This window comes from Panthera onca, chromosome E3, assembly GCF_046562875.1.
Source record: "Panthera onca isolate mPanOnc1 chromosome E3, mPanOnc1 haplotype 2, whole genome shotgun sequence".
In the NCBI taxonomy this organism is placed as follows: Eukaryota; Metazoa; Chordata; class Mammalia; order Carnivora; family Felidae; genus Panthera; species Panthera onca.
Window position 1 is genome coordinate 21,874,120 of NC_138354.1, and position 21,389 is coordinate 21,895,508.

The 21,389-nt window shown below is 45.0% G+C and overlaps 1 long non-coding RNA gene across 1 annotated transcript in view; it reads right to left on the minus strand.

The window, feature by feature from the left end:
• Positions 1-1,432: 1,432 nt before the first annotated feature.
• LOC132689242 (uncharacterized) overlaps positions 1,433-21,389 on the minus strand; it is a 129,819-nt gene continuing 109,862 nt past the window's right edge. Inside the window, exons 3-5 of the long non-coding RNA XR_009614929.3 lie at positions 5,848-5,907; positions 4,219-4,310; positions 1,433-1,639 (exon numbers count right to left, since the gene is read on the minus strand). This is a non-coding gene — a long non-coding RNA (uncharacterized LOC132689242). The remainder of the gene's footprint in view (positions 1,640-4,218; positions 4,311-5,847; positions 5,908-21,389) is intronic.

The following is a 21,389-nucleotide window of genomic DNA, read 5'->3' on the forward strand; positions in this document are numbered from 1 at the left end:
CCACAGTGGCCACCGGCTCGCCAGTGCCTCGTGGATCGCCGTTTCTCCCACCTCAGTCCCACCTCCCCCGCTTCCTCCCTTGTGCTTCTCTTGCCGGCAGGAGAGTCTGCGCTGTGTGTAGGGAGGTCTCGGTTATTGGATTCCCCAAGAAAAGGTTTGCGGAGGGATCTGTGTTCCCGTAAAGACAGCCGGAAGGAAAGCAGCTAGCATACGGCAGTTTGTTAAGGACACTACGCTCTCAGGACGGGAGGGTGGGCAGGCCCAGAGGTGGAAACTGCCCTGTGGCTGCAGGGGTCTTGGGTCATGGCCATGGTGACATGGTGGTCTCTAATAGAGGCTGCTTCCAATCATTTGGGGGACTCCTCCCCCTGGTCAGGAGGGGGAGTTTTTGACCCTTTAAGGTTTGTACCAGAACCGACATGGTAGCCTTCCTCCACTGGGGGGCCGGGCGGCGAGGGTAAAACCACAATGCAGACGCATCATAGTCTAGGGGTTACCGCAGGGCAGAGGTGAAGAGAAGAGAGCATGTTCTGCACCTGTAGCTCTTGGTCTGTCAATCCCGCGGTGCTGGAAGCCATCAGGCCAGGATGTTGAGAGCCACAAAGTCAGGACGCTGTGCCCCCAAGCTTCTAATGTGTAACCTACTTATCACCGCCCTTGCCTCCGGCTCACCTCTGACTAACTGCCTACTCTGTCACTTCCTGGGGTCACCTCCTGTGTTAGTTTGGTGCCCCCGAGAAGCAGGTGCCCAGATGAGATTAGACATGCAAGGAGTTTATTGGGAGAAGTATTCGTAAAGGCAAACAGGGGAGGAGCTGGCGAAGGCGGGTCTCGTCCTGCAAAGGGGAGAGAAGGGGAGAAGGATGGAGGGGGTAACCAGGCAGGCAGCCACGGGCAGCGGTGCAGTTCCAAGACAAGTTTGGCCAGGCCAAGGAGGGGCTCTCCAGCCAAAGCCATCTGTCAGGGGAGTCCCGCATCTACCACACGCATGGGCCGGTTTCAGTGGCCTGACTGCGCAGGCATTCGCTGGGAGGGGCCCATGGGAAGCGTGGCTTTCACGTGCACGTGGATCACGTGATGGTGGATCAGGAAGTGTGTCCTGATGCAACTGTACTTCCTGCAGCATCGGATCTGAGCGGCGCATTTGCATGGTCACTACATCTCCCAAATAAACTACCTGCACCAGAGTCTGATTTTTTTTTTTTTTAATTTATTTTTGAGAGAGAGAGAAACAGAGCACGAGTGGGGGAGGGGCAGAGAGAGAAGGAGACACAGAATCCGAAGCGGGCTCCAGGCTCCGAGCTGTCAGCACAGAGCCCGATGACCGGCTTGAACCCACCAACTATGAGATCACGACCTGAGCAGAAGTTGGAGGCTTCACCGACGGAGCCACCCAGGCGCCCCCAGAGTCTGCTGTTAGTGGTGGGAGTGGTGGTAGGTTAACTCAAACTATGATGATAAGAAGGCCTGAGAAGGAACCATATATAGAAGAAAACAAAGCACCTGGATCATTTGGACACCTGGATCCAGCCATTCCTGATGTGAGCATCGAATGTTGCCGTTACATAAGTCATTACGTTGCCTTTGTTTGTTGTTTTGATCTTTGTACTTGATGTTTCAGCCGGTTGGTGTTGGGTTTCTGTCAATTGCAATCAAAAGGATATTGTCTATATAGAAAAGACTCTTAAATTCTGAGAACAAACTGAGGGTTGATGGGGGGGTGGGGGAGAGGAGAAAGTGGATGATGGGCATTGACGAGGGCACCTGTCGGGATGAGCACTGGGTATTGTATGAAAGCCAATTTGACAATAACTTATATCTAATATAAAACAATAATAAAAAAAGGATACTGCCTAATACAGATAGCTAGATATCAGTTTTGGCTAGTATTGCTCTGAAATTCATTTTGTTTCCCTTGGATTTAGTAAGCCAGCCACGTGAAGATTTTCTTCCCTAAGCCTTCTCTATGGCAATCCTTGGCCCTCTCCCTTCTCTCCGCTCAGAACGTTATGGCACAGGGGACCGTAGAACCCGCCATCTGATGCTTAGTTTAGTTCCTTTTCTTGTACTGGGCCTGTCCGGGGCTCTGTGCTGTGTGGGGACAGGAAATGCTGGTTGAATTGAATGAAAGTATTTAAATGTGACTCCCCATAAATTGTTACTGACCCTGGACAAATGGACCTACTGGCAGAGCTGCTAATTAATCCAACAATAATTCTGAGGCAATCAGGCTTCATTAACGTGGGTTCTGGCCTCATTTTCAGAAGTGCTTTGGATTGACAACTGTGGCCTGGCAGCTAGAGCAGGTATGTCTAGCCAATGAATCGTGATGCCTTCTGTCACCTCCACTCCCTGGGAATTTAGACAGATCAATCGATCCCTCTTTCGAACCAGCCATCTCTACTGGCAAAGGAAATGTCTGCACCAGGGTTTCTGACTCCTTCAGCAGCTTCCTCACCCAGCCGGCTTCTTCTGCAATTTCATGGATAAAGGGAGGCCCTAAGGCCTGAGCGTTTCAGTTCCTTACCACCAACTGCGAAATCCGACGGCAAAGAGTTCTGTGCAAAAGACAGCCAGATGCCTTTGGACACAAAAATTAATCACTTACAGTTCAAGATAAGCGATCTTTATTTTTCAAAGATACAGATGAATTTGAATAAAGAGCATACAGGCGTTTTTTTTGGTACCGTTCTTGCAATTTTTGATAAGATTAAAATAAATAAAATGTTTTGAATACTGGAGAAAGTAAGGTGCTTTAAATCTGTCATTTGGATAAGGTACAAATTTGGGGAACCATTGCTCTGTCTCGTAGAAAGCCCTTATCTGAGCATATGAATAGCACGAATAGCATTTTTCCTTGATTCCTGTTACTGACAGAGATTTTCTCCCATTTTTTAAAACACTTATTAGATGGGGTGCTGGGTGGCTCAGTTCAGTTGAGCGTCAGACTTCAGCTCAGCTCATAATCTTGTGGTTCATGGATTCGAGCTCTGTGTCAGGCTCCGTGCTGACAGCTCGGAGCCTGCTTTGGGTTCTGTGACGCACTCCCTCTCTTTCTACCCCTTCCCTACTTGTACTCTCTCTCTCTCTCTCTCAAAATAAATAAACATTAAAAAAAATTTTTTTAACATCTATTTGGCCATTTCAATTACTTGAGCTATCTTGAACTGCGATCTCCCAATGAACAGTTTAGAAAGTGGAGTCTACCGATTAGTAAGATTTAGTTTCTTATCTAGACTAGAATCTGGGATCCATTCTTACCTCTAGGTGTATGGTTCCCGTGAAGATCTTCACTCCAAGAACTTCTTGACCTACTTTTGGCTTCTTGCCACAGCTGAACAGAATGGCTTCCCTCTCTCCATTTTGAAGGATGCACCACCAAATGGGCCACTTGTTAAAAAATAAACATTTCCGCCCAGTGGGACTGATTCAGAGCCTGTGAATGACCACGCGTTTCCCGGCGGTCCGAGCAAAAACACTCTGCCGACCTTCAACCTCCCCCAGTACTCAGGAACAATGTATCTTCCAAGATGCCCTTCTCGTCCCTTCTCCCAAAGTGATTTTGCAGAAGTGACAGTAATTTTAGAATGTCAAAATGCATGACCTGGGCAGAAAATAACAAAGACAGATATAGCTAGCGAACACGGTCTTCCCACGAGAAGAGCTTGTCACCTTAGGTGGCAAAGAGAGGAAGGGTCGCCTTGCCTTCCCTTCATAATTTGTTGAAATATGTATTAAGAACCTGCACTGTGACAAAAATTGTGCCAGGCGCATGGGATACAAAGATAATAACATTCATCTCCATCTCCGTCTTTGATAAACACAGTCTGCCAGGTCAGAATCTCCCACAAATCGGTGACAGGTGTGCAGAAAGTTTAATCCCATCAGCCACTGGGGCAGCCAGGAGGGTCTCGGGGTGGGTACGTCCCTCCGTGTGGTCAAAGCACATGGCAGGCTCCTCCATTGCTCCCAATGTGCCCTTGAAATCACACCATCGTTTATGTGTACCATCACATGGCAGAGATCAGGAAGCACTAGAAGAGTCCGACAACTCGAGAAATAATGACAACTTTCGCCAGTGCTTACCGTGTGTTTGTTTCTGTTCTAAGTGCTTCACACACAGGGCCTCATCATCTCCTCACGACAAACTTCATACGTTAGGTAACAGCATTTTCATTGTTCAGATAAGGAAGCTATGGCAAAGGGTAAGGCACTTACTCAAGCTCACTCCAGACAGTAAAGGACAACCCAGGTTCAAAGCCAGGCTTTCCGGTTCTAGATGCGTTCTTCATCACGACGCCGTGCTGCCTCTCGAAGACGTAACCACGAGTACGTTATGGTAAATCCTGTAACTTTCATATGCAGGAAACACTGTGGGTATCCAGAGGAGGGGGTAACCCTGTCTTCCTGGGAGAACCGAAGCCCTCACCTAAATACCGGCTGACAGGAGATAGTCCTGAACAACATTTCCCGGACTTCAAAACAATATTTGGGGAAACAAAGAATTAAAAGTCTTGTCTTCAATTAGAGATCACTGTGATGTGATGGTAACCAAGAATCAGAGTGAGTGAGGTGGAAATAACAGCAGGACCACAAGGCCAGAACGTCAACAGGATAAAGGCTCTCGGGTCCTGGGAGTCAACCTGTGCGCTTGGTTCAGTCCTCAGCTGGTGACGGTGGGCTGCTGGCTTTTCACGAGGAGTGTAGTCTGCATTTGATCTGGGGGACTCTGGGACGTGGGCTGGTTGATTTTGTGCTGGCCTGTTCTCAAGAACTTGTTGGAAATTTTGGCCAGGATTTGGCAAATGGAAAGGATAAGGAATAACTTGCCCCAATTTCTTATTGAATTTATCCATTCTTCACTGTCATTTACAGTAATTTCCTAATTTGAACAGGTTACGCAACGGCAAAACCCCGCAACAGCCCTCACAATCCACAGGGCGAGGCCCAAGCTCTATTCTTCAGTCTGATGTGAAGGACCCCGTGTGAGCCCTGGTTATCTGGCCAGCTCGATTTATCATCATCTCCTCCGGTCTTCAGCCACGCCACATTCCCATTCTTCTCCAACATCACAGGCTACATTCTTACAAGTTTCTATAACAATTTGTATGTTATTTCTTCTGCAAATACAGCTGAATAAAACCTATCAACTATTCATACATTCATACAGAGCTCTAAAGAAAAGTTTTTCAGGATCCCCTTACTCAACGTCTTGAATAAGTTTCTATTAGATTTTCTCTATGCTTCCTTGCACAGTATCTATCTATCTATCTATCTATCTATCTATCTATCTATCTATCTCTATACCTATCTATCTGTAAATCTGCATCAATGTCTTTATTTCTATCTATCTTTCTATCTGGGTAGATATATCTAGACAGATATAGGGAGAGATCTACACAGGTATCTATAGGATAGATGGATAGATAATAGATAGATAATTGATAGATAGGTAGATAGATAATGATTGATAGATAATTGATAGGTAGATAGGTGATAGATGATAGATAGATAGATAATTTTTAGAACATCATATTTTCAGATTGTGAGTTCTTCCTGGAAAAAACTTCCCACACGTCACCATCTCTTAGCACAGAGGTTGATCTGGAGAGAGCATCGATCAATGTCGGTTGAATTAACATTCTATGAAAGCACAAACACAACAGGAAGAAAAAATATACATTACTCTCAGATAAAAAAAAGGGGGCTTAAGGCCGGAGCATTGGGGGTGGGTGGCAGGTGGGCATAAAAACATAAACTAAAATGGAAGAATTCCCTCAAAGCGCAAGCAGCTGCCCAGTGGAAAGAGGCTGCGAGGGCAGAGAGAGGAAGGCTGGTTTTACTTACCTGAATGCAAGCCTTGGGCAGGAGGAAAACGGCTTGGGGTGCTGGGGAGAAGGCACAATTCTAGGAAGAAAGGAAAAGAAATCTGGCTTTGAAACAAGGGATCCAGAGCGAAAGAAGAGTTAAAATATTTATAAGAAGAAAAGCACATGGTACATTATACGTTAACCAACAGGCCTCGCAGCCTTTGAGCAAATCTCTGGAGAGCAATTTTTGAAGTTCTCTGTGCAAAGGCAGAGTGTACACATCTCCGGGTTGATGCACAATCTCTCTCCCCAACAAAACTGAAAGCTCGCCTCGAACATGGTACATATTTGTCCTTGCCGTATGCAGCAAGGCCTTTTGCTGCGGAGCTAAAGGAAAAAAAAAAAAAAAGAATGGAAAAGAAAGAGAAATCCTATTTAACCAACTCACAGAGGTTATCTCCTGATAATTGAGCTTGGAAAGAGGCAAGATGCCTCCTCTTTGCCAAGGTCACGGATGACTCTTGGCTAGATATCGGGCAAGGGGGCGGGGGGAGGTTTGGGGGGTTGTGCAATACAGGAGAAGTGGCTTTCCTCAATCATGGCTGTTTCAGAACCATTTTAAAGAGAATGCCTTCCTTGTGGAATGCTTAATAATCTTCGGAGCCAAGGGGATGACAGCTAAGATTACAAACTCAAAAAAGAAGCCAAGAAAAACCAGCCTGCCCCGGCCCTCGTGTTTCTGTAGCCATTAATCGCAGAGACACCACCTGGGGAAGGCTGGTGCTTGACAGAACAAAAAGAGAAAACCAGGCCCTTGAGTCACTTATTGGAGGGAATGGATGCATGTCAATGAGGCAGATCTGGAGTAAAATTGCAGAAGATCCAGCCCAATGATCTGGTACCTTCCACACAATACTGTGCCCATCCCCCCTCCGTACATGGGTTAACGTGAAAAGAAGGGAAATAATGTTCTTTCAATGTTTACAAAAGTCTCAGGGACTTCTATATATTTTGTTTCCTTTCATTCTTACAAGAACCCTGTCGGGCAGGCATGATTATCGTCAGCGTCTAGTTGAGAAAAATAAGTCTTAGAAAGATTTCCTTCTCAATGCCACGCAAGTAGGACGGAGGGGGCCTGGATGGAAACGCAGACTTCTTCGTTCAAGAAATACTTCTTATTTATCTATATTACACCGTCTAGATCCTGGGTTCGATAATAAGGATTCAAAATCAGAAAGATGCCATTTGAAAGACTCAGGGAACTAAATAGTCTGGAAGAGACACACACACATAAAGAATTACGGGGCAATGTAATATATTGAGTTAAAATTGAGGTCAGCACGAAGTCCGGGAAACGAGCCTACTTTCCGACAGTGAGGTACCCAAATGGCCTCCTAAGATGCCTCCGCCCCACCGTTATGTTCTAACCTAAGTCTTGGGTCTTTCAGTCAAGTATGTACAGAAGCAAACGAGTGCGCCGAGTATTTGTTGAGCACTTACTATGGACAGATCCAGACGGGAGGGTGGAATCAAAAAGAGAGACGACCAGACAGTTGGATCCCATCCTATGTCAGCACGGGCCTGGGATTCACTGCAGAAGAGAGAGAAGGGACAACGCCTCCACATGCATAACATCTTAGAACGACCACGCACACTGGTACCAGCCACCCGATCAGAGGTAGGGACACTCAGCAAGAGGAGTATGTCCACTCTTTAAAGGTGGCAGAGCACAGGGCAAATGCCAGGACTGGGAGTAGACTTGCCATCTCCCAAAGTACCCCCAAAATGGAAGCTGGGAGAGGTTCTGTTGTTTGGGAGGGGAGAAGTTCAGGAGCCCTAACACGCTGGGGGAGGTGAAATTTAACAAATGGGGGCAGGAGGCCAAGTTTCAGCAGTGCTAGCAGGGAATCACATGGAGTTTCCTCGATGAATTCTGGGGTCCACACCAGCTCCCCGTGCCTTCCTGTTTTCCTGCCTCAGAGCTGCAAACCCCTTCCTCCTGAGGAACAATGAGCTCAGACGTGGCCCTTGCTACCAGTGAAGACAGCCCCCACAGGACTCTCTCATTCAAAGGACCTTCCCGAGAACTAAATGGAAAATGAACAGCATGAAACTGAGCACCCCCCTCACCAGGGCTTTCTTCAACTCCAGCTGAGGCTTGCCCCAGCTACTCTGCCCTCCTTGTCTCGTTTAACTCCTGTCCTTCGTCCCACCAAACGTGTCTCCCCGACTTATGCCCGAGTACTGTGAACCTGGGATGAAGTAGCTTGTTTCCCGGTGCTATCATGTGCTGGCTGCGTGGCCACAGAAACGGATTCAACCTCTTGGAACCCGCGCGTCCTCATCCGTAGAAGGGAATTGTTTCAACGTAGCCTTTTCTCTATCCTCGATAAAATACTCCAAAACACGGTGGCTTAAAGCAACCGCCATTTCTTAATTCATGGGTATGAGCTGGCAGTTGGGGTTATGCTCATCTGGGCAATTCTTCTGGTCTTAGAGGAGCCCATTCATCCATCCAGGGTCAGCTGCCAGCTGTTTGGGATTGGCAGGCAGTCAGCGAGGACAGCCAGGGGCAGCCGAGCTATGAATATCTCATCATCTGGCAGGCTGGCCTGGGCCGGTTCACATGATAACCCAGGTTTCCAAGAGGAGCAAAAAGACAGGTCCTGGTGGATGAGGACTTTTCGAGTCCCTGCGTGCATCCAGCCTGTTAGTATCCCATTGCTGGAAACAGTCACGTGACTGAACCCAGAGTCTGTGGGAGAGGGCGCCACCCTATGGCAGGGCCAATAGACAAAGGCCAATTTTGCACGCACCCCCAACTGCCAGGAAATACGTGATAACGTTTGGAGACGTTTATAGTTATCGCAACGGGCGGGAGGGTAGTGCTACCAGCATCTAGCGGGTAGAGACCAGAGACGGTGCTAAGCATCCTACAATACACAGGGCAGCCCCCACAGTGAAGAATTGTCTGCCCCAAGATGTCAATGGTGCCGGAGTTAAGAAATTCTGCTCTAGTGAGTATTGTAGGTGCAATTCAGTATGATGGTACATGGTAGGTTAGATTCCTAAACGACACTGCTTGACTCCACTCGTGTCACTTTTCATCCCCATGGGCCAGTCCCTCACCTCTGAAACAGAGCTAACAATGGCTCCCACCTCATAGGATTGCTGTGAAGGTGAAAAAAAAAAGTCACTACATATAAAATATTTAGGAAAGTGCTTGGCATTTAGCAAAAGCGCTATAAATGAGCCATTGATGTATTAAGAAGCCACGTGCATTGTAACCGCGCTCTCCAGCCCGTCTCTGAAAACCTTCCCAGCCCCGCTCATACTTCGCGCCGCCCATGATGATCAACCACTGTGACGCCAGAGAGCTTGGGTTCCTCGGCCTGAATCCTGACTGCCAGTTTGGTGGCTTAGGTGACCGGATGCTAGGTGATTAAGGAGAGACGCGGTACATTAATCGTTTCATATTTAGAAGAACCTTATGAACCCGGTACCACTATTTCTCGGGCGAAGCTTTAGAGGGTTCATGCACTTGCCCAAAGTCTCAGCCGGGAAGCAGAGAGTCACAATTCGCACCAGGCCCTGAAGCCTGTGCCTGACACGTCTTAAGGAGCTACCACCTCTCAGCACCATCGCTAATGGATTCGGCGCGTCAACCCCTGCCCTTCCATCTATGAAAAGTGAATTCGCAGGCGGGCGTGAAATGCCATGCTACCACTTAGGGGTGGGGGGAATCTGAGAACAGAGCGCAATCCCTCTGAGCCATCATATATAAAAAGACCCTCAACTTCGCTGATCGTCGACATCCAACAATATCTAAAGACCCTGTAACATGGAGGAGGTCCAGCACCTAAATTTCGGGGAGTGAAGATCTCCTTAGAATGCCTTAGAAAAATCCATACGTGAAGCTGGACGTAGTGACTGTGAATAATGTACAAAGGGTCGCTTGGGCATCCTTGAAATTCCTCCCTTTCTAGTCTGACCTTGCCCAGTTATGGGGGTTTACGGAGCAGGGTTGATGGCCAGGTATGTATCTGCAAACTGCCAGGCGGACATCCACGAACCATTCGGCTGTGTCTGGGTCACAGCGCGCGAACGTGAGAGGAGAGAAAAGGTCATTTAATAGGGCTATTGCCCTCTCAGCTTCGCTGGTTCAATACGTTTCTCAGCATTCTCAAGAAACTAATATTCCCCTGCTTGCTCTCTGCGCTGAACTCTTTGGGCAGCTATGACCTCTTAACTGTTTCTTGGTGGCTGCAGGTGAACCTCACTTCTTCCTACCGTCTTCCCTGGGAGCCTTTCACTTCTCTTTGATTCTCCAGAACTGTGCTGATGTAGAGGAAGCCCTGCTCTCAAAGTAAGAATTCCTGGGTGTAGATGAGCCCTAACGGGGCAACTCTGGAAAATTACTAAAATCCTCTGCGCAATGGTTTCCTCATTTGGAAAACGGGAAGCTCATAATATCAATGTCAAGAGCCAATTTGAGAATAAAATTGGTTTAGGTCATATTAAAGCGCATTATAATGTATATAATATATAACGTGCTGTTGTCATTCCTTACCTAGGTATCGCTTTGGGGGTCTTTTGTTAAGCCTCTCTGAGGTACTGCCAACAGATAAAGAATGTACATGCATTATCCCATCTCACAAACGACCCTGGGACACAGGACCCATTATTGGCCCCATTTTAGGGCAAAGGAGACTGAGGCTCGCAGAGGTTGAGTAGTCTCCCAAAGCCAGTAAATGGCAGAGCCAGTGCGTGAACATGGGTGTACCTCAGTGTCCAACACCACATTCTTACACCACGATATGGTCTCCCCCAAACAGAAAAGAGGGTGAAAAAAGACAAGGAGGGAACCAAAGTTATTAGCATTGAGATGACGGTGCCTTCTATCGGGTTTTAGAAAAATGATATATGGTAAGCAAGACAGCGACTGTGTAGAGTCTATCAAATTGAAAAGTATTTATAATCTTCACAACAACTCTATGAGGTAAATATTTTATCTCCTTTGGACAGCTGGGAAATCGAGGCTCAGGAGTTTATGAAATACACCTCCAAATAGCAGCACTAGTAAATAAAGGAATCGAGCCTTGAACCCAAGTCTTCTGGGACCAATTCCCGCCATCTTTTCCACTGCTCCGGTTTGAATTTGAAGCTTGCCAGCTGTGTGGCCTTGGACAAGCTACTTAGCCTCTCTGGGGCTCAAATACCTCCTATTTAAAAGAAAGGCATTTTTAAAAAAAGTTTATTTATTTACTTTGAAAGAGAGAGAAAGAGAGAGAGCGTGAGTAGGGGAGGGACAGAGAGAGAGGGGGAGACAGAGAGAATCTGTCAGCTCAGAACCCAACGTGGGACTCGATCTTAGGAATCGTGAGATCATGACCTGAGCCGAAACCAAGAGTCGCTTAACCAGCTGAGCCACCCAGGCGCCCCAGGAAGGCATATTTTAAGGAGGATGTCCAGGAAGATAAAGTAAAATGAAGCATGGAAAGTTCCCAAACACAGCAAGCACTCGACAATTGACAGTTGGGATTATTATACCGTGTCATCCCAGTGTGTTAATACCTCGTTTTCGTAACATGATCCTAACGAAAAAATTCAGCTTTTTCCCCTTCCTGTGTAGGCAAAACCCCAGTTCGTTCTTCCCTACTATGACTCTCTTCCTTGAGTGTCTCCTTTACCACTAACACAGAACACTTCACTTTTGACACTCCTGGTCGTAAATGATATAGATGAACACCCAGGTGGAAGAGATACGTAGGTCAAGGTCTGGGTCCCGAGGGCAGGAGCTTCTGTCTCTGTGGAGTTGGGGTGCATCTTCCTCCTGGTGTGGATGTGTTCCCAACCTGGATGCTCCCCCAAACCCAACATTATTGGGATTTTATGAAGGCTTCCTCATGTAGGCATAATCAATTATTAGCTAATATCTAGCCCCTCTCTCCTCTCTGGAGGATGGGGGTGGGACTGAAAATTCCAAGCTTCTAATCATGGCTTAGTCTTTCTGGTGACCAGCGCCATCCAGGGACCATCCAGGAGCCCACCCAGAGTCACTTCATTAGAACAAAAGATGTCCCTAGTGCTCTTATCACTTGGGAATTTACAAGGGTTTTAGGAGTCCTGTGCTAGGAACTGGGGGCAGGGACCAATATATATATGTTTTTTTTCTATTATCTCATAGCAATTAACATCTTACACATTGTGTTTAATTTTTTCCTAAAGTCTGATTTTTAAAATTTTTAATAGTTACCACCTTCATATGGTTCAAATTTCAAAGGAGTAAAAATGTTCTTTTTCTAGTTTTATTGAGATGTAATTGACATATAACATTGTGTAAGCTTAAGGTATATAGTGTAATGAGTTAATATGTATATATTGTGAATTTTGATTGCTGCTATACGGTTAGTGAACACTTCCATCACCTAACAAAGTTACATTCTGTGTATGTGTGCGTGGTGAGAACTTTCAAGATCTACTCCCCTACCTGCTTTCAAGTATACAATACAGTATTGTTAGCTATAGTCACCATGCTAGCTATTACATCCCCATAACTTATACATTTCGTAACTGGAAGTTTGTGCCCTTCGACCACTGTGGAGGAAAATTTTTTTTCCCTTTACCCTTCAAGTTTCTTCTAGAATTAAATGTAAAACATTTTTTAAAAAGTGGGGGGCACGTGGGTCGCTCAGTCAGTTAAGCCTCCAACTCTTGATTCAGGTTCAGGTCATGATCTTATGGTTCATGAGATTGAGTCCCAAGTAGGGCTCTGCACTGACAGCACAGAGCTTGCTTGGGGTCCTCTCTCTCCCTCTCTCTCTGCCCCTTCATTGCTCTCTCTCTCTCTCTCTCTCTCTCTCACTTTCTGTCAAAGTAAACAAATAAATATTTTTTAAAGAATCAAATTGACATGAGACAGAATAACAGAAGAAGAAAAAAAAAACTTTTAATTGTATATGCATGGATGCCCAATAATGAAATTGAGATCCAAAGAAATGACCAAGGCAGGCAGTGTTTAAACTTTTTAGACAAAGAGGCAGCACATCTGTGAGGCATTGACAGGACAGAGAAAACTTATGCTTGGGAGCTTCAATCAGTCAGGAATGCTAAATAGAATTGGGGCTAGGGTAGAAAATCGGTAAAAGTAACAAGGTTTGTTTATACAGCCTTCTTGGCTCTGAATTCCCTATCTCCCACGAAAAGGAAATATCTTTACCTCCTGGTACGGGGAGCGGCGGGGGGCGTTGGAGGGGAGGTATTTTTCCAATGGGAGGTTTGTATCCTGCTTTCTGGAGACAGAGGGGAGTCACAATGCTTTTCTTGCACCGGCTGGTCCTGAAGTAACTTCAGTTCAAAATAAACAACTTGCCAAAGTGGCACATTTTGGGGTGTCCCTGCTCTTGGCCCCCATACGACTTGCATCCATTTCTCCCACATACCCCTGCCCCTGGCGACCACCAATCTGTTCTCTTTCTATGAACTGGGGTTTTTAGGTTCCACATATAAGTGAGGTCATGCAGTTTTATCATTGTCTGTCTGATTTGTTTCACTTAGTATAATGCCTCGTCAAATATTACTTGACCATATATTCGTGGGTTTATATATAGGCTCTTGATTCTGTTCCACTGGTCTATGTGCCTGTTTTTATGCCAGTACCATACTGTTTTGATTACTATAGCTTTTAATATAGTTTTAAATCAGGAAGTGTGGTGCCTCCAGCTTTGTTCTTCTTTTTCAGGATTGCTCTGGCTATTCAGGTTCTTTTGTGGTTCCGTACTGATTTTAGGATTTTTTTTCCTATTTCTATAAAATACATCATTGGAATATTCATAGGGTTTGCATAAAATCTACAGATGACTTTGGGTAGTATGGATACTTGGATGACATTAATTTTCTTCAATCCATGAATAAGAGATGTCTTTCAATTTTTTTCATCAATGTCTTATAATTTTCAGTGTAGAGATTTTTCACTTCCTTGGTTAAATTTATTCCTAAGCATTTTATTGTTTTTGATGCTATTGTAAGTGAGATTATTTTCTTTATTTCTTTTTCAAATAATTCGCTTTTAGAATATAGAAAAAAAACCTGATTTCTGTATGTTGATTTTGTATCCCGCAACTTTACTGACTTTGTTTATCAGTTCTAAGAGATTTTTGGTGGAGTGTTTAGGATTTTCTATATATAACATCATGTCTTCTGCAAACAGACAATTCTACTTCTTCCTTTCTGATTTGGATATCTTTTATTTCTTTTTCTTGCCTAATTTTCTGGCCAGGACTTCCAGTACTATGTTAAGCAGGAGTAGTGAGAGTGGGCACTTTTATTTTGTTCCTGATCTTAGAGGAAAAGCTTTCACTTTCACCATCGAGTATGATGTGAGCTGTGGGCTTGTCATATAGGGCCTTTATTAGAATGAGGTATGTTCCTTCTACACCCAGTTAGTTAGGTGGGGCTTTTTAATGTATAAAACGAATGGCTATTGAATTTTGTCAAATGCTTTTTCTGTATCTATTGAGATGATTTTTATCCTTCATTTAATTGTGATGTATCACATTTATCAATTTCCCTATGTTGAATCATCCTTTCATCTCAGGGATGAATTCCACTTGATCATGGTGGATAATCTTTTCAATGTGCTGTTGAATTTAGTTTAATAGTATTTTGTTGAAAGTGTTTACAACTATATTCATCAGGGATGTTGGCCTATAGGCTGTTTGTTTGTTTGTTTGTTTGTTTTTATTTGAAACATTCTTACCTAACTTTGGTAACAGGGTAATTTTGGTCTATCAAGTGAATTTAGAAGTGTTCCCTCCTCTTCTATTTTTTAAAAAGAATTTGAGAAAGATTTTTATTAATTCTTTGTTAAATGATTGGTAGAATTTACCAGTGAAACCATCTGGCTCCTGGGCTTTTCTTTAGTGGGGGTTTTTGATTACTCATTCAACCTCCTTATATAATATTGGTCTGTTCAGACTTTTTTTTTTATTTCTTCCTGATCCAGTCTTGGTATGTTGTATATCTATTTCTTCTAGATTCACCAGTTGGTTGGCCTACAATTGTTTATAGTAGCCTCACGATCCTTTGTTTGTCTGTGGCATCAGTTGGAATGTCTTCATTTTCATTTATAATTTTATGTATTGGCTTCTCTCTCTTTTTTTCTTGGTTAGTCTAGATAAGCATTTATCAATTTTGTCTCTTTTCAAAAAACCAACTTTTCGTTTTGTTAATCGTTTCTATTGTTTTCCTATTCTCTAGGTTCATTTACTTCTGTTCCAATCTTTATTAGCTTCTCCCTTCGACTAACTTTGGGCTTAGGGGGTTGTTTTTCTATTTCCTTGAAACGTAAAGTTGCTGGGGTCGGCAATCATTCCTGGTAGGGTGCGGTATCAGACTGTGCTCTCCCACCAGATGGTGCCACTGGCTGGACTCTGTGTTCAGACAGGGCTGAAGACAGAGCTTTGCTGTCAGATGAGATTACAGGCTATGCTCTGCAATCGGGCAGGCTGATAGGCTGGGCTCCACTGCAGGGCAGGACTATAGGCTGGATTCCAAGGCTGCCCAAGGTCACTCTTAAAGCTCCCTGGTTAGACAGGGCCAAAGCCTATTCTTAACAGTTGGGCAGGGCTTCTGGCTCGGATTTCTCCCCAAGTGTGGTTGAACCAGGGGCTCCATGGCCTTTGGCAAGGCCTCCTGGATGGCAGCACTGGAGGCTATACTCGGCAATTGGCGGAGGCTGCAAACTCACTTCCCTATCTGGGTGAGGCTCTAGAATGGGCCCCGTGGCCAGTATGGCTCATTGAGGACTCATGTCAGGCACAACTACCAACTGAGTTCCCCCACCAGAAGGGGTCACCGGCTAGACTGCAAATGAGCAAAACCACTGGCTGGGATCTCTGCTTGGGTTCCACTGCAAACGGAAATGCATTCCACTAAGATCTGAACACTGGTTGCTATAAGTTCCATCTCCCTTCTCTGTTTCTATCTGGTTCCGAGTAGTCAAGCCCTGCCAGTGATCCCCATGAAGTGAGACCCAAGTGGGCCTCCTGGGAAGTGTTCCACGATGCTGGGGAAGCTGTACCTCCACCTTGGGCTCTTGGTTTTCCCACTGGAAAAACCATAGGCCCAGAGGGGCCCTTTTGGTGTGGTGCTGTGCAGGCCTGGGTGAAGGGTGATGTGGTCAGAGTGTAAACACCCTTCTCACCCTTCAAGTGTGGTCCTTCTCCCTCCCTGTGGTCTAGGGGGGTGCTTCAGCCTCACCTCCAGATTCTAGGGCTTTCGCAGTGGTGATGTCTTTGTCTTATCTATGGATAGTTGCTAGTTGGTCTTCTTGTGGGGAAGGCCGAAGTCGGAAACCTCCTGTGTCACCATCTTGGTTATGTGACTTACACATTGTGTTTAAAGATGTCATTTCAGTAAGCCTATGACACAAGCAGGGGTTACGGTCCCTTGTTTCCGACGATGACATCGAGATGATGGAGAATAATCACACTTGCTCAAATCACATAAGTAGGAAGTAAAGGATTCACTTACCACTCTTTTGATGTCAGATGGAGGACCATTTCCATGGCACGGTGCCAGACGTTGAACACAATACACATTACCTCTTCGTTCACTTATTTATTCAGTACCTGTGGAGTTATCCCTCAGGTTTGAGAGTGAAAGTTGGGCTCAACTTTCTTCTCACTTAGGGGTCACCTTCTTAGCCAGAAAATGGAGTTTCTTACTGGTGATTGAAGACGCCTCCCCAAGAGGCAAGAAAACCACTGATTAATTTAACAGACATTTATTGAGCACCTACTATAATGCCGAGAGATAATACTAAGTGTGGGAGAAACAGCAAACATGGCCCTTGTGCTCTTGGAAAGCATCCAAGTGCAATGAAGTGTCGCACCTGCCTCCACACAAGTGCTAGGAAGGAAAATGAGTCACCAAACTCCACCTAGAGGGGATGGGAAAACATCCAATGCAAATGATGTCTGAGCTGACATGTGAGTGATAAGTCTGTGTCAACCAGGTAGTAGTTGTTCGAGCAAAAGAGAGTATATGCAAGGGAGAGGTGTGGCACAGAGGAAGGGTAGAAAGAATCACTGGAAAGCCAGAGTACCGAAACAGGGAATGCAGAAAGTTGGCCTAGAAAGGGAAGTAGGGGAGAATACCGCATACTGTATAAGCTGTGCCAAGTTCTAACTTTATCTGAAATCCTTGAGGAATCATTCAGAAATTCTAAGAAAGAGGCAACCAAATCAGGATAGTGGTTGGCTTATTGGTATTATAGGAATATCACCATGGTTGGCCAGAGGACGGATGCACTGGGGTATGGAAAAGACTAGAAAGAGTAAGACCAATTAGTGTTATTTGCAACAATTGAGGCCAGAGCTGAAGGTGGCCTGGAGGTGGTGGTGAGGAAGGAAAAAAAAAAAAAAAAAAAAAGGATGGATTCCTGAGATATTTAGGGAAAAACATGAATAATGACCCGTGAGTTACGCTGGTCACATTTTCATCTCTGCTGCTGCCCCAATATTTGCACGGGGCAAATGAACAGAGTTCAGTCCTTCGCAGACCTGACTTGGAATTTGGAGAGCCACCAGAAGATGGGTGTCGAGGTCGGCCCCGAGGATCCTTCAAAAAGATGAGCTGTGACTGTCGAGCCGCTTTCCCACCAACCTACTGACAAGCATCCTAGCAAAGGGGCTGGTGGAAAAAGTGTGTAACAGACGCAAGGTCTCTATACACGGATGACAATTGACACATCGGCACCGTTGTAGCAACAGGGCCAGCGGTGGTCCACAGCAAACACCTTGAGCCTGGAATTGGCTAAATTGGACTCCTGACAGCTTCAGACGCAGAGGCAAAGCCTGCATCTCAAACAGAAGAGGGAGAATTGTCTAAATGCTTCGATTCTTGTAATTGAAGCAATCGCACATCATTTTGCATGCCAGCTTCCTGACAGGATAACCAGTTTGAGCTGAGTGTGGGAATTCAATTATGTATCTTCTGTCTGAATCTTTGAAAGAAAACCACCCGACTGGCCTGTCAAATACCCAGCGTGTTTGCCTGTTGGAAATTGCTATCTCCTCCTGACACAGAAAATGTCTCTGCAGAAGAAAAACCTATTATATTTTACAAAGCTAGCATAACCCTATCACAAAACTTGACAAAAAAGCATAAAGAAAGAAAAGCACAGACCAATTTTATCTATGAATATAGATGCAAAATTCCTAAATAAAATATAAGCATATGAAATGTAGCAGGGTAACATGAGAGGCTTTTCCATTAAAAATTGAAACAAAGTAATATGCCCACTATGACCCTAATTATTTAATATCACTCTAAATGTCTGGCCAATGCAATAAGACAAGAAACATAAATAAATAGAGGACGCAATTGTTGAAGAGGAAATGGCAACGTTTTTCATTATTTGCATTATCTACCTAGAAAATCCAAGCAAATTAACTGGAAGAAAAATCTTAGCACCCATAAGAGTTCATTCATTCCTCTTTTAGGAATCTAACCTGAAGAAATGTTCAGAAAGTCAAAGATTTATGATAGAGTCTCATCCCAGTGTTATTTTTATTAGTGAAAAAAACTGAATACAATCCAAATATCTAACAATAAGGGCCTGATCAAATATATTACTTTAGATCCAGATGATGAAATATAAAACAATTAAAATATATGTTAAAGAATATTTAAGGGGCGCCTGGGTGGCTCAGTCAGTTAAGTGTCAGACTTCGGCTCAGGTCATGATCTCACTGTTTGTGAGTTCGAGCCCCACATCGGGCTCTGTGCTGACAGCTACCTCAGAGCCTGGAGCCGGTCTTTGGATTCTGTGTCTCCCTCTCTCTCTGCCCCTCCCCTGCTAGTGTGCTCTCTCTCTCTCTCTTTCTCTCCCTCTCTCGCTCTCAAAAATAATAAATAAAACACTTAAAGAATATTTAATAACATAAGAAAATGTTCATACATCCTGGGAATAAGCACAAAATACAAATCTAAATACAGTATGATTACTTTTTTGGGAAATAAACAAATAAATATGTATATACATGTATTTGCATTGAAAACAGGCTGGAAGGAAGGAACGTGAAAATGGTATCACTGTTATCACAGGGGTTTTTCAACTTTTCAACTTTTAGAGAATTTACATGCACCAATCGTACAAATTACACTATAAATATACAATAAGATACACAGTAAAAATTTGGAGGATATTACCAGATGATGTCTGAGATCCCTATCAATCTGCTTCTGGCATAAAAATGACAATGTCTATAAAAATCTGACACTTTAAAACGGAAGAGGATTGGGGCGCCTGGGTGGCCCAGTTGGTTAAGCGTCCGACTTCAGCTCAGGTCATGATCTCGCGGTTCATGAGTTCAAGCCCCGCGTCAGGCATCTGTGCTGATGGCTCAGAGCCTGGAGCCTGTTTCCGATTCTGTGTCTCCCTCTCTCTCTGACCCTCCCCGGTTCATACTCTGTCTCTCTCTGTCTCAAAAATAAGTAAACCTTAAAAAAAATTAAAAAAAAATAAAATAAAATAAAACGGAAGAGGATCTGTGATACTATTACCCCTGTCGATCTGTGTTGGGTTGCCCCATAATGGTACCAAGTACTTCACTAAGAGATTTTGGGGAGGTTGGCTTCCTGAACACAGACTCTCTCCTTCAACCTTATCATCCAATAAAAACTTTTTCTTTCTGGGCCCCAGCTGGAGCCCAGTTTGTCACCCAACTCCTTGTTTGCCTTACTTGCTGTCTCCCCTGGGCCCCTTTAGGCAACCCTTATCAAAACCAGATAGCAGGACTCCATCTGAGATGAGCTTCCCAGGTGGCGTATCTTCCAGCAGCACTATATCAAAAACCACTTGGATGCCTGGTTCAGGTCTCTCCCTGGGGACATCCACCAAGGGTAGGGTCTTAGATTTACACGAGTCCTCCCTTAATAGGTTCCTTGTCTGAATTTTGCCTTGTGGTGGACCCACAGCAGACTCAACCCAGTCACCAACCAACCTAGCAGACAACACTTAAGTCCCAAGGAGCTAAATTCAAGCAGAATATTTTACCTCCCGAACTGGCCTGGAATGGGAAGACACTGGGGGTTTACTGAGCCCAGAGACTTTGGGAAGAACTAAGAGTCAAATTCAGAGACAGCAGCTGTGAAGTCCCATCCATAAAATGAGAGCAAAACCATAAACCAGAAATGAAATCTAGGATATGGAAGAGTCAGAAATGCAGAGAAGCTTGAACACAGCAATAGAATCTCCAGGATGGCCAGGACTCAGCTTCAGGGATCGGTTGTGGACATATTGTGAACGATTAAAACAGGGGACCCAGGAACACAAGCTCAAATGCCTGAAGAGCCCAGGTAATTAAAAGAGAAGATGGACGGCCAGCAGGAGAGTGCCTGCCTCATGCAAAGAGAGGCAGTCGCTACTCAGGAACGCCGATCCCCTGCTGCCAGATCTGTTCGTTATTTTATTTTTTAAAGTAGGCTCCCTGCCCAGTGTGGGGCTTGAACTTTCGATCTCGAGATTAAGAGTCATGTGCTCTACTGACTGAGCCAGCCTGGCGCCCCCAAATCCCTCAATCTTGAAATGTTGCCATTTCGTGTTTTGAATGGTATTCACGCCAAACAAAACGTAGTTGGCAGGCTTGATTCACGCAACGGACAGCAATTCATGACTTCTGAGGAAAAGTTACAAAGTTGGAAAAGGAGGAAGAATTAATTGACTCTTACCAGACTGACCCACCCTCAACCTTCCCCAACAGGCTTCCCTTTACAGGAATGGGAGAAAGAAAGAATTATGCTTTCATTGCTTCAAAGAGCGACCCATCCGACCCCAGGGTGAGGGCAAGGATGACATGGCCACCCCCTGACGCTAGCCCCCGCCTATTTCCCCACACCTAGGAGTCTGTGGGGACAGACCGGAAACCAGCACAGTTCCAGGAACCAGCTGTGAGGCACTCCGAGGCTCAATAGTAATGAGTGTGGAAATCTGAATGCCATTGTCACTTCTATGGGGTCCCATCCACCGATAGCTCCTTTGATGTGTTTCTACTTCAGGATACTTCTGACAAGAGAGTAGGGTTTTTTTTTCTTACACCAATAACCAAATCTCCAACTCTCCAGACACCAGCTAGATGTCCCACAACGTAATTCAATTCTGACACCGTCTATCTGGACATCCACTGGTTAAGGGCTGCGCCCGCTTCATTCAGATGCCAGTTACACCGGGACTTTGGATGCTTTGACTATAAACTCAGGGAGTTCCCCCAAACCCCTCTTCCGGTTCAGGAATTTTCTGAAACAGTTCACAGAACTCAGGAGAGCACTTTACTTACTTTTACTAAGTACGGAAGTTCATTATAAAGGATACAGGCAAACAGCCAGATGAAGAGGTATGTAGGGCAAGATCTGGAAGGGGTCTGAGCAGAGGACCTTCTGTCACATGGGGTTGGCTGTGCTACCCTGCCAGCAACTGTGTTCACTAACACTGAGACTCTCCGAACCCCGCAGTTTAGGGGTCTTTGATGGAAGTTTCATTACACAAGCGTGGTTGATTAAATCATCGGTTACTCG